At 38.3% G+C, this 24,471-nt stretch overlaps 1 pseudogene; it reads right to left on the reverse strand.

Moving 5' to 3' along the window:
- Positions 1-14,810: 14,810 nt before the first annotated feature.
- Positions 14,811-20,499, reverse strand: LOC111536254 (annotated as a pseudogene).
- Between the last annotated feature and the right edge of the window lie 3,972 nt (positions 20,500-24,471).

Below are 24,471 nucleotides of genomic sequence, written 5' to 3' on the forward strand. Positions count from 1 at the left end.
TCTCACAACAGGAGGTGAGCAGCAGGTAAAAGAGAGAAGCTTCATTTGTATCTGCAGCAGCTCCCCATCACTTGCATTACTGCCTGAGCTCCACCTCCTGTCAGATCAGCAGTGGCATTAGATTCTCATAGGAGCATGAACCTTATTGTGAACTGCACATGTGAGGGATCTAGGCTACGCACTCCTAATGCCTGATAATCTGTCACTGTCTCTCATAACCCCCTGACAGGACTGTCTAGTTGCAGGAAAACAAGCTCAGGGCTCCTGCTGATTCTACATTATGGTGAGTTGTATCATTATTTCATTATATATTACAATGTAATAATAATAGAAATAAAGTGCACAATAAATGTAATGCCCTTGAATCATCCCAAAACCATCCCTGCACTGGTCCGTGGAAAAATTGTCTTCCACAAAACTGGTCCCTGGTGCCAAAATGGTTGGGGACGACTGGTATAAAGTATTATCTCATTGTGGCTTGATTTGCATTTCCTTAATGGCTAATGATGTTAAGTATCTTTTCATGTGCTTATTGGCCATTCCTATATCTTCTTTTATAAATTGTCTGTTCATGTCTTAGGCCATTTTGGAGAGTTGTTAATCTATTTATTGGTGATTTTATGGAGTTCTTTATATATTCTGATTACAAGTATTTTGGCAGATATATGTGCATGTTGTTATACTATATTAATTACTTTATGTGCATATTGTCTCCTCATCTGTAGCTTGCTTATTCATTATCTTTTTAGAAGCAGATGTTTTCAATTTGGTATATTCTACTTTTTCAATTTTGTCATGGCTAATACTTTTTGTGTTCTGTCTAAGAGATTTTGTTTACCCCAAGATATCGCAAAGTTTCTTCCAAAAGTTTTATGGTGTTAACTTCTAAGTTTAAGTCCCCAACCAATTGCAAATTAATTCTTGTGTGGTTTGAGTTAAACGTTAAAGTACACTTTTCTATATAGATATCCAGTATTTTCAACATGATTTTTTGAAATCAGATAGTATGGAACTTCGAAATTTTTTCTTCTAGCTTAAGTTCATTTTAGCTGTTCTAAAACTTATGTGGAAATGCAAACACAGTTCTTTTTCAATTTTGGGAGGGCTTTCCTAGATCTTTAAATTTCCACGTACATTTTAAAATCAGCTTGTCTACAACTACCAATCTGGCTGTGATATTGAGTGGGATAGCGTTGGATTCATAGATCAATTTGGGGGAAACCAATTTTATTTTATTTTATTTTATTTATTTATTTATTTTTTGAGACGGAGTCTCACTCTGTCCCCCTGGCTGGAGTGCAGTGGCGCGATCTCCGCTCACTGCAAGCTCCGCCTCTCGGGTTCCCGCCATTCTCCTGCCTCAGCCTCCGGAGTAGCTGGGACTACAGACGCCCGCCACCGCGCCCGGCTAATTTTTTTGTATTTTTAGTAGAGAGGGGGTTTCACCGTGGTCTCGATCTCCTGACCTTGTGATCCGCCCACCTCAGCCTCCCAAAGTGCTGGGATTACAGGCTGAGCCACCGCGCCCGGCTAAGGGAAACCAATTTTAATATTAGGTTTTCTAATTCATTAGTATAGAATATATCAATATATTTAGGTCTTCTTAAATCTCAGTAATGTTTTATAGTTTTCATTGTAGAGGTCTACACATTCTCTGTTAAATTCATTTCTAAGTATTTTATAATTTATGATGTTATTATGACTGGCATTTTGAAAATATCACTTGTAATTTTCTATTTTTAGTATATAGAAATACAATTGATTTTGTCTATTGATATTGTGTGGTGGACTGATCCTTAAGATGCCCCCTAAGATTTTCACTTCTTGATGTTCATGCCCTTGTGTGACCTCCCTTGAATATGGATGTGACCTGTGACTTGCATATAGTCAACAGAATATGACAAAGGTGACAGGATGCACGTGATTCTGCGTATGTGATTATGTTACATAAGATTGTAGCACCCATCTGGCTGTAGTCTCTCTACCTTCCTGCTATGAGGAAGCAAGCGGCCATGCTGGACAACCCCATGTGGCAAGAAACTGTGGCTGGCCTCTAAGAACTAATGGTGGTCTGGTCAACAGCCGGCAAAAATACTGAAGTTCTCAGTTCTTCAGTCAAAAGTAACTGATTGCTACCAATAATCATGAGTTCAGGGTACTGGGTCCTTGTCCAGTTGAGACCTCCACATGGAAACCCAGCCCTGTTCAATTCCTTGATCATAGCCCTGTAAGACCCTGAGCAGAAGATCCAGATACACTGTGCCCAGACTTCAGACGGAAATTGTGAGACAATAAGTATGCTTTATATTTTAGCTGCTAAGTTTGTGGTACTATTATGCAGTAGTAGAAAATGAATGCAGCTTGTATCCAATGCCCTTTGTAAATTTGCTTATTACTTCTAATAGTTTTTTGTTTCAGATTCCTTTAGATTCTCTGTGTACATAATATTTCTGGTGGCAAGGACTATTTCACTTCCTCCTTTCCAAATATTTAGTCTTGTTAACTCTTCATTTGTCTGCCTTCTATTTTATTAATTTCCACTCTTAATTGAATTCCTAGTTATTTAGACTGTGTTAATTTCCCACTGTTTGGGGATATATATATAGTATCTTTTGGTTACTGATTTGTAATTTAAATCTGTTACAGTCAGAGAACATGAACGGGTAGAATGAATGAGTAATAATCCTGAAAATGCTGTTGTTTCTGCTGCCTCCTCATTGAAATAATACTGAAACCTGTGCTCCCATTCTGAGACATGTTTCCACAAATGAATGAGAGCCCTGGGGTGGGAGGAAATGGCAGGTAGGGGGCAGGACTAACTTGCAGCTCTCACTCAGAAGGACAGAGCAGTGTGTGGAGACCCACATTATGAACTTTTTTTCTAAAAACTACTGCAGGAACATATCACGAAAGCTGAGATAATCCATACACCCTTTGAAGGAGGTAGATTGCTGCTGCAGGCTTTGTAGGACAACCAAGGAGAAGTCTGCTTGCTTTCTCAGCTGGGAGGCATGTGGCCTGGGGCAAGTTCTCAGCCCTGCTCACCAGCTGCCTGGAAATAAACTCAGTGCTGTTACGGGGGCACAGTGGGAGTGAGACAAGCCTTTTGGGCTGCAGGTGGTGTGGGAGCTGGGTGAAGCCTATCACTGCTGGCTTTCCCCCACTTTCCTGGCGAACTGTGTGATGCAGCAGAGACAGCCATAATCCCTTGGGAACATAACTCCATTGGCCTGGGAACCACACCCTCATCTCCCACAGCAGCTGCAGCAAGTCCTGCCCAAGAAGAGTCTGAGCTCAGACATACCTAACCCTGACCCTGCCTGATGGCCTTTCTTTAACCACCCTGGTAGCAGAAGACAAAGGACATAATCTATTGGGAGCTCTATGGCCCTGCCCACCACCTGATCCTCCCTATACTACTACAGCTGATGCACTCTTGAAAGTGCCACCTCCTGGCTGGAGGCCAACCAACACAAAGTGAGTGCATTTAACAAAAATACAACCAAGGACCCCCACAGAGTCCACTTCAGTCTCCTGCTACCTCCACCAGAGTAGGTACTGGTACCCATGCCTGAGAGACCTGATTATGGATCACATCACAGGACTCTTTGCAGACACTCCCCACTACTGGCCCGGAGCCTGGTAGCTCCATTGGATGGCTAGATCCAGAAGAGAAATAACAATCACTGAAGTTTGGCTCTCAGGAAGGTCCATCCCTAGGGGAAAAGGGAGGGCACCATATCAGGGGAGCACCCCCGTGGAACAAAAGAATCTGAGCTGCAGCCCTTGAGTCCCAGATCATCCCTCTGACACAGTCTACCCAAATGAGAAGGAATCAGAAAAACAGTTCTGGTAATATGACAAAACAATATTCTCTAACACCCCCAAGAGATCACACTAGCTCACAAGCAATAGATCCAAACCGAGAAAAAAAATCTCTGAATTGCCACAAAAAGAATTCAGAAGGTTGATTATTATGCCAATCAAGGAGGCAACAGAGAAAGGTAAAATCCAACTTAAACAAATAAGGAAAATGATACAGAATATGAATGGAAAAATATCCAATGAAATAGCATAAATAAAAAACAATACCAACTTCTGGAAATCAGGAACACACTTAGAGAAATGCAAAATGCACTGGAAAGTCTCAGCAATAGACTCGAAGAAGTAGAAGAAAGAATGTCTGAGTTCGAAGACAAGACTTTTCAATTAACCCAATTTGAAAAAGACAAAGAATAAAGAATTTAAATAAAATAAACACAGCCTCCAAAAAGTTTGGAATTATGTTAAATGACCAAACCTAAGAATAACTGCTGCTCCCAGGGAAAAAGAGAAATCTAAATATTTGGAAAACATTTGAGGGAATAATTGAGGAAAATATCACTGGCCTTGCTAGAGATCTAGACATTCAAATATAAGAAGCTCAAAGAATACCTGAGAAATTCATCACAAAAAAATCAGCACCTAAGCACTTAGTCATCAGGTTATCTAAAATCAAGACAAAGAAAAGAATCTTAAGAACAGTGAGGCAAAAGCATCAGACAACCTATAAAGGAAAACCTATCAGATTAACAGCAGATTTCCCAGCAGAAACACTACAAGCTAGAAAAGACTGGGGTCCTATATTTAGCCTCTTTAAACAAAACATTATCAGCCCCTGTCTCTACTAAAAATACAAAAAATTAGCCAGCAAGACTAAGCTTCATAAATGAAGGAAAGATACAGCCTTTTTCAGACAAACAAATGCTGGGACGATTTGCCACTACCAAGTCAGCACTACAGGAACTGTTAAAAGGAGCTCTAAATCTTGAAACAAATCTTTGAAATACACCAAAATAGCATACATCTCAAAGGACCTATATAACAATAACACAATGAAAAACAAAATCGAGAAAAACAATGTATTCAGGCAACAAGTAGCATGATGAATAGAATAGTATCTCCCATCTCACTACTAACATTGAATGTAAATGGCCTAAATGCTCCACCTAAAAAGATACAGAATGGCAGAATGGATGAGAATTCACCAACCAAGTATCTACTGTCTTCAATAGACTCACCTGACACATAAGAACTCACATAAACTTAAGGTAAAGGAGTGGAAAAAGACATTCCATGTAAATGGACACCAACAGTGAGCAGGAGTAGCTATTCTTATATCAGACAAAACAAACTTTAAAGAAACACCTGTTTAAAAAGACAAAGGAGAGACATTATATAATCATAAAAGGAATAGCCCAACAGGAAAATATCACAATCCTAAATATATACACTCCTAACACTGGAGCTACCAAATTCATAAAACAATTACTACTAGACCTAAGAAATGAGATAGACAGCAACACATTAATAGTGGGGCACTTCAATACTCCATTGACAGCACTGGACAGGTCATCAAAACAGAAAGTCGACAAAGAAACGATGGACTTAAACTATACCCTAGAATAGACTGACTTAAAAGATATCTACAGAACATTCTATCCAACAACTGCAGAATATACGTTATATTCATCAGCACATAGAATATTCTCCAAGATAGACCATATGATAGGCCACAAAACAAGTCGCAACAAATTTAAGAAAATAAAATTATAGCAAGTATTCTTTCAGACCACAGTGGAATAAAATTGGAAATCAACTGCAAAAGGAACCCTCAAAACCATGCCAATACATGGAAATTAAATAACTTGCTCCCGAATGATCATTGAGTCAACAATGAAATCAAGATGGGAATTTAAAAATTCTTTGAACTACGTAATAATGGCACAACCAATCAAAACCCCTGGGATACAGCAAAAGCAGTGCAAGAGGAAAATTCATAGCAGTAAATACCTACATCAAAAAGTCTGAAAGAGGCTGGGCATGGTGGCTCATGCCTGTAATCCCAGCACTTTGGGAGGCCAAGACAGGTGGATCACACGGTCAGGAGTTTGAGACCAGCCTGGCCAACATAGTGAAACCTCGTCTCTACTAAAAATACAAAAAAATTAGTTAGGCATGGTAGCGGTGCCTCTAATCCCAGATACACAGGAGGCTGAGGCAGGGGAATTGCTTGAACCTGTGAGGCGGAGGTTGCAGTGAGCTGAGATCGCACCATTGCACTCCAACCTGGGCGACAGTGTGAGACTGTATCTCAAAAAAAAAAAAAAAAAAAAAAAAAAAAAAAATCTGAAAGAGCAACAATAGACAATCTAAGGTCACACCTCAAGGAACTAGAGAAACAAGAACAAACCAAACCCAAACCCAGCAGAAGAAAAGAAATAATAAAGATCAGAGCAGAGCTAAATGAAACTGAAACAAAAAAATAAAAAGATATATGAAACTGGTTCTTTGAAAAGATAAGTAAAATTGATAGACCATTAGTGGCACTAACCAAGAAAAGAAGAGAGAAGCTCGAAATAAGCTTAATTTGAAATGAAAACAGGAGATATTGCAACTGATACCACAGAAATACAAAGTATTGTTCAAGGTTTCTGTGAATACCTTTATGTACATTGTATTAGTCTGTTATCATGCCACTAATAAAGACATGCCTGAGACTGGGTAATTTCTTTTTTTTGTTAATTTAATTTTTTTTTTTTATTTATTATACTTTAAGTTCTAGGGTACATGTGCACAATGTGCAGGCTTGTTACATAGGCATATATGTGCCATGGTGGTTTGCTGCACCCATCAGCTTATCATTTACATTAAGTATTTCTCCTAATGCTATCCCTCCCCCAGTCCCCCATTCCCTGATAGGCCCTGGTATGTGATGTTCCCTGCCCTGTGTTCAAGTGCTTTCATTGTTCAATTCCCGCCTATGAGTGAGAACATGTGGTGTTTGATTTTCTGTCCTTGTGATAATTTGCTGAGAATGATGGTTTCTGGCTTCATCCATGTTCCTGCAAAGGACATGAACTCATCCTTTTTTATGGCTGCATAGTATTCCATGGTGTATATGTGCCACATTTTCTTAATGAGACTGGGTAATTTCTAAAGAAAAAGAGGTTTAATGGACTCAGAGTTCCACATGACTGGGGAGGCCTCACAATCATGGTGAAAGGCGAAGGAGGAGCAAAGGCACATCTTACATGGTGGCAGGCAAGAGGGCATGTGCAAGGGAACTCCCATTTATAAAATCATCAGATCTCATGGGAATTATTCATTTACCATGAGAACAGTATGAGGGAAACTGCCCCCATGATTCAATTATTTCCACCTGGCCCTGCCCTTGACACATGGGGATTATTACAGTTCAAGGTGAGATTTGGATGGGGACACAGCCAAACCATATCATACATGAACTAGAAATCATAGAGGAGATAGATAAATTTCTGAAAATATACAACCCTCCTAGATTAAACCAGGAAGATATAGAAACTCTGAATAGACCAATAACAAACAGTGAGATCGAAATGTTAATTTAAAAGTTACCAACAAAAAAAGTGCAGGACCAGGCGGATTCACAGCTGAACTCCATCAGACATTCAAAGAAGAATCGATACCAATCCTATTGACACTATTCAAATGGATAGAGAAAGAGGGAATACTCCCCAAATCACTCTATGAAGCCAGTATCACTGTACTACAAAATCAGGAAAGGACATAACAAAGAAAGAAAGCTGCAGACCAATATTCCTGATGAACATAGGTGCAAATATCCTCAACAAAATACTAGCTAACAGAATCCAGTAGCATATCAAAAAGATAATCCACCATGATCAAGTGGGTTTCATACCAGGGATGCAAGGATATTTTAACATTCACGAGTCAATAAATGTGATACACTATATAAACAGAATTAAAAACAAAATCACACGATCATCTCAATAGATGCAGAAAAAGCATTTGACAAAATCTAGCAACTTTTTATGATTAAAACCTTCAGCAAAATTGGCATACAAGGGACATACCTTAAGGTAATAAAAGCCATCTATGACAACCCCACAGCCAACATTATACTGAATGGGGAAAAGTTGAAAGCATTCCCCTGGGAACTGGAACAAGACAAGGATTCCCACTTTCATCACTTCTACCCAACATTGTACTGGAATTCCTAGCCAAAGCAATTAGACAAGAGAAAGAAATAAAGGACATCCAAATCCATAAAGAGGAAGGCAAACTGTCACTGTTTGCTGATGATATGATCGTATACCTAGAAAATCCTAAAGACTCATCCAAAAAGCTCCTAGGACTGATCAAAGAATTCAGCAAAGTTTCAAGATACAAAATTAATACACACAAATTAGTAGCTTTGCTATATACCAACAGCAACCAAGCTAAGAATCAAATCAAGAAGTCAACCCCTTTTACAATAGTTGCAAAAAATAAAATAAACTACTTACGAATATACTTAACCAAGGAGGTAAAAGACTTCTACAAAGAAAACCATGAAACACTGCTGAAAGAAATGATAGATGACACAAACAAATGGAAACACATTCCATGCTCATGGATGGGTAGAATCAATATTGTGAAAATGACCATACTGCCTAAAGCAATCTATAAATTCAATGCAATTCCCTTCAAAATACCACCATCATTCTTCACAGAACTAATAAATACAATCCTAAAACTCATATGGAATCAAAAAAGAGCCTGCATAGCTAAAGCAAGACTAAGCAAAAAGAATAAATCTGGAGGCATTACATTACCCCACTTCAAACTATGCTATAAGGCCATAGTCACCAAAACAGCACGGTGCTGGTATAAAAAATAGGCACATAGACGAGTGCGACACAGTAGAGAATGCAGAAAATAAAGCCAAATACTTACAGTCAACTGCTCTTTAACAAAGCAAACAAAAACGTAAATTGGGGAAATGACACCCTATTCAACAAATTGTGCTGAGATAATTGGCAAGCCACATATAGAAGAATGAAACCGGATCCTCATCTCTCATCGTATCAAAAAAAACAACTCAAGGTGGATCTAAGACTTAAATCTAAGCCCTGAAACCATAAAAATTCTAGAGGATAACATTGGAAAAATCCTTCTAGAGGTTGGCTTAGGCAAAGAATTCATGACCAAGAATGATACAATGGACTTTAGAGACTTGGGGGAAAGGGTCGGAGGAGGGTGAAGAATAAAAGACTACTAATTGGGTACAGTGTACACTGCTCAGGTGATGGGTGCCCCTAAATCTCAGAAATCACCACTAAAAAACTTACTCATGTAACCAGACACCATCTGTTCTCCAAAAATCATTTGAATAAAATAAAATTAGAATAAAATAAAATTGGACTTATGCAATTAAAAAAAAGAACCCTGGGCTTGCCAAAGACTGAGTGGCAGAGGTAGTCACAGAGTCAAAGCAAAAGTAGAGGCTGTCACTTGGTTTGACAGGGCATTGCTGACCACAACGTTAGTAAGGTTGTTGGTATCCAGCCTGGCAAAATATGTACTTGTGATTGGTTAGCAGGGAGTCCCAAAATGAAGCACTCCTTTACCACTACTTGGAATTAAAGTAGTGATTGTTGTCTTTGCACAGCTGAAAGTGGGGTACCAGTTCTGCCAAAACAAAAGCTGCTCATGATTTTATTTTATGTATTATTGTTTTTATTATTTCATTTTTATTTCTTGTGGATACATACTAGGTGTGTACATTTATGGGGTACATGCGATGTTTTGATATGGGCATGCAATGTGTAATAATCACACTGTGGAGAATTGGGTGTCCATCTCCTCAAGCACTTATCCTTTGAGGTTACAAATAATCTAAATACACTCTTTTAGTTATTTTTAAACGTACAATTAAGTTTTTATTGACTATAGTCACTCTATTATGCCATAAAATGGTAAGTCTTATTCATTCTTTCTATTTTTTTGTACCTGTTAACCATTCCTACCTCCCTCTCCAACCCCCTACCACCCTTCCCAGCCTCTGTTCTTCTATCTCCATGGGTCTAATTGCTTGGATTTCTGGATGCCACAAATAAGTGAGAACATGAGATGTATGTCTTTCTGTGCCTACTTTATTTCACTTAACATCATGATCTCTAGTTTCATCCATGTGGTTGCAAATGACAGCATCTCACTCTTTTTTATGGCTGAATAGTATTCCATTGTGTATATGTACCACGTTTTATTCATTCATCTGTTTATAAACACTTAGGTTGCTTGCAAATCTTAGCTATTGTAAACAGTGCTGCAACACACATAGGAGTGCAGATATCTTTTTGATATACTGATTTCCTTTCTTCTGGGTATGTACCCAGAAGTGGGATTGTTGGATCATGTGGTAGCTCAATTTTTATTTTATTTATTTATTTATTTTTCTTTCTTTCTTTTTAAAACTTTAGATGTGGGGGTAGATGTAAAGATTTATTCTATAGGTAAACTTCTGTCATAGGAGTTTGTTGTACAGATTATTTTATCACCCAGGTATTAACCCAGTACTCAATAGTTATCTTTTCTGAACCTGTCCCTCCTTCCACCCTCCACCCTCAAATAGACCCCAGTGTCTGTTATTCTCTTCTTTGTGTTCATAAGTTGTCATCATTTAGCTCCCACTTATAAGTCAGAACATGTGGTATTTGGTTTTCTGTTCCTGTATTAGTTTGCTAAGGATAATAGCCTCCAGATCCATCCATGTTCCTACAAAAGACATGATCTCATTCTTTTTCATGGCTGCATAGTATTCCATGGTATATATGTACCACAGTTTCTCTATCCAGTCTGTCATTCATGACATTCAGGTTGACTCCATGTCTTTGTTGTTGTGAATAGTGCTGTAATGAACATTCGTGTGCATGCATCTTTATGGTAGAATTATTTGTATTCTTCTGGGTATATACCCAGTAATGGGATTGCTGGGCCAAATGGTAGTTCTGTTTTTAACTCTTTGAGACATTACCATACTGCTTTCCACAGTGGTGAAACTAATTTATACTCCCACTAACAGCATGTAAGTTTTCCCTATTCTCTGCAACATTGCCAATGTCTGTTTTTTTTTTTTTTTTTTTTTTTTTTTTTTTTTAACTTTGTAATAGTAGCCATTCTGACTGGTGTGAGATGGTATCTTATTGTGGTTTTGATTTGAATTTCTCTAATGATCAGTGATATTGAGCTGTTTGCAAGTGCTTGTTGTTCATATGTATGTCTTCTTTATGAAAGTGTCTGTTCATGTCCTTTGCCCAATTTTTAATGGGGTTGTTTGTTTTTTGATTTTCTCTTGTAAATTCTTCTAAGTTCCTCATGCATGCTGGATACTAGACCTTTGTTACATGCATAGTTTGTCAATATTTTCTCCCATTCTGGAGGTTGTCTGTTTACACTGTTGATAGTTTCTTGCTGTGTAGAAGCTCTTTAGCTTAATTAGATCCCATCTATCAATTTTTGCTTTTGTCATAATTGCTTTTGGCACCTTTGTCAATAAATCTTTGCCCATTCCTATGTCCAGGATGGTATTGTCTAGGTTGTCTTCCAAGGTTTTTATAAACTTGGGCTTCACGTTTAAGTCTTTAATCCATCTGGAGTTGATTTTTGTATATGGTGTAAGGAAAGGGCTCAGTTTCAATCTTCTGCATGTGGTTAGCCAGTTATCCCAGCACCATTTATTGAATGGGGAGTATTTTCCCCATTGCTTGTTTTTGTCAGCTTTGTCAAAAATCAGATGGTCATATATGTGTGGCCCTATTTCTGGGCTCTCTATTCTGTTCCATTGGTCTAAGTGCATGTTTTTGTACCAGTACTATGCTGTGTCGGTTACTGTAGCTCTGCAGTACAGTTTGAGGTCGGATAACTTGATGCTTCCAGCTTTGTTATTTTTGCTTAGGACTGCCTTGGCTATTAGGGTTTTTTTTTGGTTCCATATCAATTTTACAACAGTTTTTTTTTTTTTTTTTTTTCCTAGTTCTGTGAAGAATGTCATTGGTAGTTTTATAGGAATAGCATTGAATCTGTAATTTGCTTTGGGCAGTATGGCCATTTTAATGATATTAATTCATCCTCTTCATGAGCATGGAATGTTTTTCCATTTGTTTGTGTCTTCTCTGATTTCTCCGAGCAGTGTTTTGTACTTCTGATTGCAGAGATATTTCACCTCCCTGGTTAGCTGTATTCCTAGGTATTTTATTCTTTTGTGGCAATTGTGAATGGGATTGATTGCCTTTCTGATTTGGCTGTCAGCTTGGCTGTTGTTGACGTATAGAAATGCTAGTGATTTTTGCACATTGATTTTGTATTCTGAAACATTTCTGAAGCTGTTTGTCAGCTGAAGGAGGTTTTGAGCTAGGACTATGGGATTTTCTAGATGTAGAATCGTGTCATCTGCAAAGAAAAATACTTTTACTTCCTTTCTTCCTAGTTGGGTGCCCTTTATTTCTTTCTCTTGCCTGATTGCTCTGGTTAAGACATCCAATACTATGTTGAGTATGAGTGGTGAGAGGGGGCATCTTTGTCTTGTGCCCATTTTCAAGGGGAATCCTTCCAGCTTTTGCCCATTCAGTATGATGTTGGCTGTGTGTTTCTCACAGGTGGCTCTTATTCTTTTGAAGTATGTTCCTTTAAGACCTAGTTTACTGAGAGTTTTTAACATGAAGGAATGTTGAATTTTATTGAAAACTTTGTCATGTGGTTTTTGCTTTTTGTTCTGTTTATGTGATGAATCACATTTATTGATTTGCATATACTGAATCAACCTTGCTTCCCTGGTATGAAGCCTTCTTGATCGCAGTGGATTACCTTTTTGATGTTTTAGTTCTGTTTATATGATGAATCACATTTATTGATTTGCATATATTGAACCAACCTTGCATCCCTGGTATGAAGCCTACTTGATCACAGTGGATTAGCTTTTTGATGTGTGGCTTGGTGCAGTTTGCAAGTGCTTTGTTGAGCATTTTGCATTGATGTTCATCAGGGATATTGGAGTTTTGTTTTTCTGTTGTGTCTTCACCAGGTTTTGGTATCAGGATGATGCTGGCCTCATAGAATAAGTTAGGGAGGAATCACTCCTTCTTAGTTTTTTGTCATAGTTTCTGTAGGAATTATACCAGACCTTCTTTGTACCTCTGGTAGAATTCAACTGTAAATCCATCTGGTCCTGGGCTTTTATTGGTTGGTACACTATTACTGCCTCAATTTCAGAACTTGTTATTGATCTATTCTGGCATTCAGCTTCTTCCTGGTTCAGTCTTGGGGGCATGTATGTGCCCAGGAATTTATCCATTTCTTCTAGATTTTCTAGTGTATGTACATAGAGTTGTTTATAGTATTCTCTGATGGTTGTTTGTATTTCTATGGGGTCAGTGGTGATATCCTCCTTATCATTTTTAATTGTATCTATTTGATTCTTCTCTCCTTCCTTCTTTATTAGTCTAGTTAGTGGTCTATATATTTTATTCTTTTTTTTTCCAGAAAAAAAGCAGCTCCTGGATTCAGTGATTTTTGGAGGTTTCTTTGTGTCTCTACCTCCTTCAGTTCTACTCTGATCTTGGTTATTTCTTGTCTTCTGCTAGCTTTGTGGTTTGCTCTTGGTTCTATAGTTCTCTTAGTTGTGATGTCAGATTGTTAATTTGAGGTCTTTCTAATAGTTTTTTGATGTGGGCATTTAGTGCTACAAATTTCCCTTTTAACACTGGTTCTGCGGCACCCCAGAGATTCTGGTACATGGTCTCTTTGTTCTCATTAGTTTCAAAGAACTTCTTGATTTCTGCCTTAATTTCATTATTTACCCAAAAGTCCTTCAGAACCATGTTGTTTAATTTCCATGTAATTGTATGTTTTGAGTGATTTTCTTAGTCTTGGCTTCTATTTTTATTGTACTGTGGTCTGAGCGTGTATTTGCTATTATTTCAGTTCTTTATTTCAGTTCTTTTGCATTTGCTGAGGATTGTTTTATGTCAAATTATGTGGTTAATTTTACAGTATGTGCCATGTGGTGATGAGAAGAATGTATATTCTGTTGTTTTGGGGTGGAGAGTTCTATAGAGGTCTATCAGATTCACTTGGTCCAAGATTGAGTTCAGGTCCTGAATATCTTTGGGGTTTTTTTTTTTTTTTTTCCTCAGTGATCTGTCTAATACTGTAACTGGAGTGTTGAAGTCTCCCATTATTATTGAGTGGGAGTCTATGTTTCTTTGTATATCTCTAAGAACTTGCTTTATAAATCTGGGTTCTCCTGTGTTGAGTGCATATATAATATATATTTAAGATAGTTATGTCTCTGTGTTGAATCAAACCCTTTACCATTATGTAATGCCCTTCTTTGATCTTTGTTGGTTTGAAGTCTGTTTTGTCTGAAATTAAGATTGCAATCCCTGCTTTTTTCTGTTTTCCATTTGCTAGGTAGATGTTCCTCCATCCCTTTATTTTGAGCCCCTGGGTGTCATAACATGTGAAATGGGTTTTTTGAAGATAGCATAGCACTGGGTCTTGTGTTTGTTTGTTTGTTGGTTGGTTTGTTTTTAATCCAGTTTGTCACTCTGTTCCTTCTAAGTGAGGCATTTATTTCATTTACATTCAAGGTTAGTATTGATATGTGTGGATTTGATTTTGTCATTTTGTTGTTAGCTGGTTATGATGTTGGCTTGTTTGTGTGGTTGCTTTATAGTGACACTTTCAACTTTTTTTCATCACAATGAAAATAACAAAAGTAACACACAGCTTTACAAAAACAGATTTTTATTAGAAAGCAGTAGAATCTGAGCAGGAAGACAGTACAAAGAATGTAAACAGTGTAAACATCACTACATTCAGCTCAACCTGATTGAATGCCGAAAGACAATTCTAAATGCTCTATGTGCCCTTACTAGCAAACTACATCAATTCTATTTTACACAGACAATACACTCTAATTTTGATTAGGTGAAAGTATTTTATCAAAGTTAAACCCAGCGCCAAATACTGGCATCATCACAAACAACTATAAGAATGCTGCTATCCCTGCTAAAACTGGTTTGTTAAATAGCAGCATCACATTTATGATGAGTTAGTGTTGTACATTTGGCTTTATGAGGATCTTATACTTCTGAATTTCAAACATAAAATTTTCCAACTTGATTGCCCAGTGTAAGCATCTTTTGCCAGAAATTCATGGAAAATCTCATGTACCAAATATCACACTGGCTACAATCAAATCACCCAAGAATAGTCACATTAGACTCGCCACGTTGAATTGTATCTATATCACCTTCCATTTTGCCAGGTTTCCAACACAACTGCGTTTTCACAAGACTTAGAAAGTATCAAATCACCTAACCACCACACACAATCAACATAATTCCTATGTATGTCTCTGATAGAAAAATCAGAAAATTGATTTTTGATAATTAAATGGCCTGTAAGTTTTATCTGGGTTATAATCATAAGATTTCTTAATTGAATTCATCATTCTCTTTGAATCGATCCACCAAAGTTTGAGTGATCCATACCACAGGACTTTATTTTTTCACCCAAAAGATCACAACCAGGGCTTAGAACTTCAACTCTGTGCCCTTCTGTGCTTCCAAATATTGCCACCAGTGTGTCCATTTGGATATTCCATAATCATAAAGCATGATCTTTACTTACTGACAAGAGTAGATTTGGATCTCTAGGGTGGAATTTCAGCTCATTGATAGCATTTCTGCGGCCAACATAGTGCTTTTTACACTGCATTGTTATGGGATTAATCATCCCAGTTATGCTTCTATTGCTATCATAGGTCCATGCACAAGTGTAAAAGTTTTCATCAGCATCAGCATCCATGTAAGATGGCAACAACCAAATTTCTCCTTGTCAACGACATTCACACAAGGTAACTCTGTCGCTTCCTACAGTTCCTAATAGTAATGGATCTTCTTCTTTACTGTGCCAATTAAGTTGAACTCCAAACAGTGGTTGGTTATGATCTTCCTTTAGACTATTTACACATTTGAAAGCATATTTGCATTTCTTTGACTTCCATTTTCCCTTTCCCCAACTTTGCCTTCCAGGTGCATTTGGCATGTTTATAGGTGTATCAGGGTGTTCAGTGATTGTACCACTTTCTACTGACAGCGCCATCTTTCTCCTCTCCAGAGAGGTGAGGGTTGCTGGTCTCGTCACTGCTCAGCTTCTGCTTCTTCACTGCAGGCATGTCTATTCCCACCAGCACAGTCGACATTTCCCTCTCTTTTTAGTTGTTTGAGGGACCTCCAAACTGTTCTCCATAGTGGCTGCACTAATTTACATTGCCACCAACAGTGTACAAGAGTTCCCTTTTCTCCACACCCTCGCCTGCATTTGCTATTGCTTGTCTTTTGGATATAATCCGTTTTAACTGGGATTAGATGATATCTCATTGTAGTTTTGATTTGCATTTCTCTGATAATCATGATGTTGAGCACCTTTTCATATGCCTGTTTGCCATTCATGCATCTTCTTTTGAGAAATGTCTATTCAAATCTTTTGCCCATTTTTTATCACATTATTAGACTTTTTCCTATAGACTTGTTTGAGCTCCTTGTATATTCTGGTTACTAATGCCCTGTCAGATGGGTAGTTTGCAAATATTTTCTCCCATTTTGTGGGTTGTGTCTTCACTTTGCTGATTGTATCCTTTGTTATGCAGAAGCTTTTTAACTTGATGTGATCTCATTTGTCTATATTTGCTTTGATTGCCTATGCTTGTGAGGTATTGCTCAAGAAATCTTTGCCCAGACCAATGTCCTGGAGATTGTCCCCAATGTTTTCTTGTACTAGTTTCATAGTTTGAGGTTCCAGACTGAAGTCTTTAATACATGTTTTTTTCATTTTTGTATATGGCAAGAGAAAGGGTCCAGTTTCATTCTTCTGCATATGGATATCCAGTTTTCACATCACCATTTATTGAAAAAACTGTCTTTTCCCCAGTGTATGTTCTTGACAGTTTTGTCAAAAATGAGTTCACTGTAGGTATGTGGATTTGTTTCTATTTTCTCTATTCTGCTCAATTGGTCTATGTGTCTGTTTTTATGCCAGTACCATGTTGTTATAGTTAATGTAGCTCTGTAACATAATTTGAAGTAAGGTAATGTGATTCCTTCAGCTTTGTTCTTCTTGCTTAGGATAACTTTGGCTATTCTGGGTCTTTTGTGGTTCTATAAAAATTTTAGGATTTTCTTTTTTATTTCTGCGAAGAATGTCATTGGGATTGCAATGAATCTGTAGATTGCTCTGGGTACTATGAACATTTTAACAATATTGATTCTTCCAGTCCATGAACATGGAATGTTTTTCCATTTATTGGTGTCTTCTTCAATGTCTTTCACCGTGTTTTACAGTTTTCATTATAGACATATTTTACTTCTTTGGTTAAATTAATTTCTAGGTTTTCAATTCTATGTGTGGCTATTGTAAATGCAATTGCTTTTTTGTTTCTTTTTCACATTGTTCCCTCTTGGCATATAGAAATGCTACTGATTTTTGTATGTTGATTGTGTATCCTACAACTTTAGTGAATTTATTTATCAGTTCTAATAGTCTTCCTGTGGAGTCTTCAGGTTTTTCCAAGTATATGATCATATCATCAACAAACAAGGATAATTTCTCCTCTTACTTGCCAGTTTGGATGCCCTTTATATATATATATATATTTTTGTCTGATTGTTGTAACTAGGACTTCCAGTATTATATTGAATAACAGTGGTTACAGTAGGCATTCTTGGCATGTTCCAGATCTTAGAGGAAAGGATTTCCATTTTTCCCCATGCAGTATGGTACTATCTATGAGCTTGTCATATATGGTTTTTATTATGTTGCATTAAGTTCTCTCTATCCTCAGTTTTTAGAGGGTTTTTATCATGAAGGGATATTGAATTTTATCAAATGCTTTTTCAGCATCAATTGAAATGATCCTTTGGTTTTTACCCATCTTTTTTTTGATGTGATGTATCACATTAATTGATTTGCATATGTTGAACCATCTTTGCATTCCAGGGTCAAACCCCACTTGGTCATGGTACATGATATTTCTAATGTATTGTTGAATTTGGCTTGCTAGTATTTTGTTGAGGATTTTTGCATCAATATTCATCAGAGATATTGGCCTGTAGTTTTATTTGATGTGTCTTTGCTTGGTTTTGGTGTAAGGGTAATACTGGCCTTGTAGAATGAGTTTGGAAGAATTCCCTCCTCCTCCTCTATTTTTCAGGATAGTTTGAACAGGAGTGGTATTAATTCTTCTTTAAATGTTTGGTAGAACTCAGTAGTGAAGCCATCAGTTTCCAGGATTTTCTTTACTGGGACACTTTTTTTTTTTTTTTTTTTGAGACGGAGTCTCGCTCTGTCACCCAGGCTGGAGTGCAGTGGTCGGATCTCAGCTCACTGCAAGCTCCGCCTCCCGGGTTTACGCCATTCTCCTGCGTCAGCCTCCCAAGTAGCTGGGACTACAGGCACCCGCCACCTCGCCCAGCTAGTTTTTTGTATTTTTTAGTAGAGACGGGGTTTCACCGTGTTAGCCAGGATGGTCTCGATCTCCTGACCTCGTGATCCGCCCGTCTCGGCCTCCCAAAGTGCTGGGATTACAGGCTTGAGCCACCGCGCCCGGCCGATGACACTTTTTATTATACCTTCAATCTCATTACTTCTTATTAGTCTGTTCAGGTTTTGTATTTCTTCATGGTTCAATCTTGATAGGTTGTATGTGTCTAGAAATCTGTCCATTTCTTCTAGATTTTCCAATTTATTGGCATACAGTAGCTCATAGTAGCCACTAATGATCCTTTGAATTTCTGCAGTATCAGTTGTAATGTCTCCTTTTTCATTTCTGATTCTATTTACTTGGATCTTCTCTCTTTTTTTTTCTTAGTCTGGCTAAATGTTTGTCAATTTTGTTTAACATTTCAAAAAATCAACTTTTGTTTCATTGATATTTTGTACTTTCTTTAAAATTTCAATTTTATTTATTTCTGCTCTGATCTTTATTATTTATTTTCTTCTACTAATTTTGGGTTTGATTTGCTCTTGCTTTTCTAGTTCTTTAAGTTGCGTTATTAGATTGTTCATTTGAAATTTTTTCTCTTTGTTAACGTAGGCATTTCTAGCTATAAACTTTCCTCTTAGTACTGCTTTTGCTCTATGCCATAGGTTTTGATATGTTGTGTTTGCATTATTATTTGTTTCAAAATTTTTTTCAATTTCCTTATTAACTTCTTCATTGACCCACTAGTCATTCACAAGCATATTGTTTAATTTCCATGTGCTTGTGTAGTTTCCAAAATTCCTCTCACTATTAATTTCTAGTTTTATTCTATTGTGGTCAGAGAAGATGCTTGATATTATTTCAATTTTTATTTTGAGACAGGGTCTCACTATGTCACCCAGGCTGGAGTGCAGCAGTGAAATCATGACTTACTGCAGCTTCAACTTCCCAGGCTCAGGTGATCTGCCCACCTCAGCCTCCCAGATAGTGCAGACTACAGGTGTGCACTATCACACCTGGCTAATGTTTTGTATTCCTTTGTAGACATGAGGTTTTGCCATGTTGTCCAGGCTTGTCTCAAACTCCTGAGCTCAAGTGATCTGAGCATCTGGGCCTTCCAAAGTGCTGGGATTACAGGTGTGTGTGACTGCACCTGGCCTATTTCTATTTTTTTCAACATTTTATAACTTGTTCTGTGACCTAACATGGTGTATCCTTGAGAATGATCCATGTGCTGAGGAAAAGAATATGTATTCTGCCTCCCTTGGATGAAATGTCCTGTAAATATCTATTAAATCCATTTGGTCTGTAGTGCAGATTGAGTCTGATGTGTCTTTGTTGATTTTCTATCTGGAAGATCTGTCCAGTGCTGAAAGTGGGGTATTGAAATCTTCAGCTATTATTGTATTGGGGTCTATGTCTCTGTTTAGCTCTAATAATATTTGTTTTATATATCTGGGTGCCCCAGTGTTTGGTGCATATATATTTAAAAATTGTTATATTCTCTTGCTGAATTGACCCCTTAATCATTACATAGTGACCTTCTTTGTCCCTTCTTATAGTTTTTGCCTTAAAAGCTATTTTTTTTCTGATATAAGTAGAGCAACTCCTGCTGTTTCTCATGATTTTAAGCCCTTTATGGTAGCTGCTGCTGCTGCTGCTGCTGCTACCAGCCCTGTTCACTGTCTAGATCACAAAGTAAATTGATAGGTCTTTAAGACTACACAGAAATCAAAGAGGTGAATCAGGGCCTATGGGCTGAAAAGAAATGGCCTAGTCAGTGGGCAGCTTCCAGCTCATGTGCCTGGTTTTTGTTTTTGTTTTTGTTTTGATCCAGTCTGATTAACAGCAGAGCTGGAGCATGAAACTAGATCTTCCAATTTTAAATCCAGTTTTATATATGACAATAATTTTTGCATGGAGTTTATAATCTAGACCTGAAGACAATTCCCAAAAGAGTTATTAAAGTTATTTGATAGCTAGCATGGGTAGGAATAGTGTATAACCATTCAGGATGAATACTTAGAAGAACAGTATTTATTTAGATAAGATTCAAAAAATGTTACCTCCGTCTAAAAGTTAGCTTTGCTACTTTACAATCACATTTATACTCAGTTACCTGAATTGGATTGTGGGTTTGTATCTCTAGCCATTACTTCCAGAAACATCCCTTTCTCCACTATCCTGGGGATCTGTGAGCTTCATCAACAGCAAGAGTAGACATGCCACTCACTTTAGAGTGGCTTCTGTCACTAATGCTTCCAGTCTGGGATTGTCATGCTAATAATTACAATCTCGTGTACTTTAAGGTTTATGAAGCACTTTTCAACATATGTTTTCTTATTATATACCAGAGTATTAGACACCCGAGTGGGGTCCAGATAGAGCTTTTTAGATTTAAATCCAGTTAGCAGATGAAGAAAATCAGAGGTGAGATAACTCTCTCAAAGTCCCACAAGCAGTCAGCGGCTGAGCCACGATTGGAATTCACATCCCCCAATTTTAAATGCTGTGCTCTTCTACCACCCTCATGAGAAGGTAGTACAGGTCCCTTGTCTCCTTGCATGGAGAGGTGTGCATGCACAACAATTTTGTCTATCCTTTGTCTCCACAATACTGCAAGAGGTCTTTTCTGGGCTGCATTATGACTTTCATCAATCCTAAATGCTTATAACTTTATGGGCCTCTTCCTCCATAAAAATATAAAGGGCACCCACCATTGGAGCATCCAGATATATAAAAATATAAAACTTATGTTTTACTACTGCACTGTTATAAAGATGAATATGTTTTATTATATATTAAAACATTTTCTTTGATGTAATAGTCCAAAGTTTTTCTTCTGATTTTAAAATAAATTAAGACGTTTTCATGAGTTCCTAAAATTATTGTGGACACTAGGCTTTGTGCCTCCTGTTTTTAATGGAGAAGAGGGTCCTGGATATTTTTCTGGACAGAGTGATGCAGTAAGAGCAGGAAGACTTGCTAGAGTACTTCATAACCTGAAATTTATAGACAACCTGAATCACTGAAATCAATTAAGTGGTATAGAAAATTCTGGACATATGTAGAGGTGTGCATTTTTCTGAGGTAAGCATGCAGAGTTTACATCAGATTCTCAAAGGGATCCATTTTCCAAAAACAGATTAAGAAAAAGGAGACCATCTATTGTAGTGAAGGTGTACTAAGGAATCCCATGCCAGATCTTGTTGAGATAACTCAGTCTCTGTATTTCTATGGACTATAGAAGCAGTTGCATTGGTTTAGATGCTCCTTGACTCAAGCATAGGTACTGTCCCTCAATCCCCATCCCTCGACACACACAGTCAAATCTTGAACCCTGTCCTAACAGCCCTGAAGGATTGGTCAGGTGAAAAGAACCGTACCTTTGGCGTTAGTCTCCAGGACCCCAGGATTAAGCCTCAAGTCTATCCCTTTATCCACTAACTTCTAAGACTAGTGCTCTGGGTAAGGAAAGCATTCACCCTGAAGCACGAAAGATCCAAAGGCCATGTGCTTTGGCTGGGGACAGTGGCTGACTGTTGGCAGAAGTAAGACATCAGGTGGTGTCACTTAAATGCCCTCAAGCCAGCCCTTGGCAACTTGTCCCAAATTTTTCAACAGAAGGCTCTGTCAACTCAAAGAGCCACAACACCCTTTACGAAGCTAATAAAGAGCTGCAAACATTGGCAGGAAGAGAACCCACCCACACACTGGCAAGAGCAACAGCAGTGATGAGAAGAGCCCTGCAAAGGCTAAAGAACATGGGTACAGAAGTTTGCAGCTGCTAATCAGGACCAGCAGGAGACCTACAGGAGAGTGACTTTGATGCTAGTTGCAAATAATATAATAATGCCCACCTTTACAAGAGAGGGGTACAGCCTGGAGGGCTTGGGGGCCAGTAACTGTCCCACAGTGCGAGGGCTCAGAGCCCCACCCCCACCCACAACCCAATGGAATACCCACGTGAGAACAGCAGCAGTGGGAGCAGGCAACCCCGCAGGAAGAAGGATTTTATCACTGACATTGTTTAGGATGGCTAGGACATGATGAGCATGAAAAGAAGACAGACTTTGAGTTCGTTTTATTATTGTTTTTAAATTCACCACAGGCAGTGCCGCCCTCTCCTCCTTATTGCCTGCACCTGGGGTGGAACTCTCCCACCACCTCTCCCCCACTTGGCACAACATTGCCCCAATCACTAGGGCCTGAGAAACAGTGGAGATGAAATTAGCCTCCTACTATTGGCAGATTGCAAAATAACTGTGGCTCTCCTGGAGGGAAGGCCATCCATTTGTAGTTCTTCCCACAGAGGCTCTAAGAAGCGAGTGGGCAAAGGCAGAAAAGGCTAAGTCAAGTCCTGGATGGAGTGATGGCAGCCAGTATCCCAGAGCCAGAGAGAATTCCTTTCTGTTCTACTCTTGTAGCTTGCTTCAAATACAAAGGGCATTGATCCATGTGGGCTGCCGAAAACACTTCCATATGGGCACAGTATTAGATGCTTGGGTCTTCAAGTGCTTAAAGTGAATGGGAAATGTAGAGCAGGCCTTTCATAAGGTATCGTTCCAATTATCCCACCATTTTGGGGGCGGGGGGGGGGTCCAGGATTGACCCTTCTTTTTACCCTAATAAAGATCTCACATAGAAGTTTCTTCTAATTTGTGGGAGAAATACCTGCTCACCTTGTTTGCCTTTTTCTTCTATTAAAGCTGTATTCCGTCCTGTCTTTACACTGCTTTTCTAGTCTAGCCTCACCTTGGAAAGTTTCCTTTGTGGAGTCTATTTAAATGAATGCTGTGTCTCTTTTACTCATATACCAGAAACTTAGAAATCTGGCCTTTTCATTTGAGAAGGATATTTGGGGGTGGGGGGGAAATCTCATTAGCTTGTCAGCCAAATGTATATTTGCAAACACTTGGTGCACATCAAACAATACAGACTTGGATAGGAAACAAATGTATTGTGCTCATTAAATTATTATTATTTTTACGAAAAGGAATGCCTGAGAAAACAAATGCATTTGGGTGTGTTTGACTACTGTTAGTTTTATAATAGGATTTACTCTTTTCTTTTCAAAAATCCCTGTTCTTCTAATTTGTAAAAATAATAAATCGTTTATTTCCATGTCCAACTTGATTCCCTAGTGTTTGATTACTGTTTCACCAAAAGGAAAATAAATACAATATGTGCTATTAAAGTAATTCAGTGCAAATTGGCCATAACACAAAATTACATTATTAACAGCGGTTAAATGACTATAAAATGTAATTAGACACACTCAATTCACTACTCATGAACTGCACCTGATTTCTCAAATATCAATTTAGAACTTCGATTATTCTTGACAAAAGAGAACACACTAAGATTTTAGGTTTAAATTCCTGATAATGGATGTATTCCCCTGTGACCTTTACTGGGATTCCAAATAAGAGGAGGAGGAAAGAGTTGTTTAAGCGCAGGAGGGGGATTGTGAGTTATCATGTGGGTGCCGGCCGGGTTGCCACTGAATCCCTGCCAGCTGCAGTGAGGCATGAGTGTCCTGGTTAAATTTTAACTCTCTGCTTGCAAAGAAGCAACAAAGCCCAGCACAGATACTTGTATTCTAGATGTTTATAACTGTTGCTCTTCTTGACTCCTCAATTTCTTGGCTGCCTTTTCAATTTACCCTGTTAATTTGCTCAATAAAAATAAATACAATAATGCCAGTCAAAAAGTATGGGGATATTCATTCCACACTTTCCTCCTCCAAGGCAGGATGGAGGCAGGATGACATGATGTCCAATATATGCTTTGGGATACACATGGGATCATAACTGCTTCTCATCGCAGACTCCTTACTCTAGTCACCCTGGCTTTTCCTACTCTGCCCCTACCTACCTTCTCAGTCTGATTTCCAGCTTCTCCCCTCTCTAGACAAGGCTACTTGCTATTTACCCAAACGTGCCTTGGGTAGATTACTTTCCCCTTTTCATAGTCCTCTCTTTCCTTCAAGCTACAGTTCCACACGCACATTTCCTTTTTGGAGCTTTTCCTAACCCCCCACTGAGAGGTCCCCTTTTGTTCATCAGATCCCCTGGAGCCTCAGCCTGAGCCTCTTCTGTGATAGTTGCTACACCGTTTTCTGA

The sequence above is a fragment of the Piliocolobus tephrosceles genome, chromosome 12, assembly GCF_002776525.5.
Source record: "Piliocolobus tephrosceles isolate RC106 chromosome 12, ASM277652v3, whole genome shotgun sequence".
In the NCBI taxonomy this organism is placed as follows: domain Eukaryota; kingdom Metazoa; phylum Chordata; class Mammalia; order Primates; family Cercopithecidae; genus Piliocolobus; species Piliocolobus tephrosceles.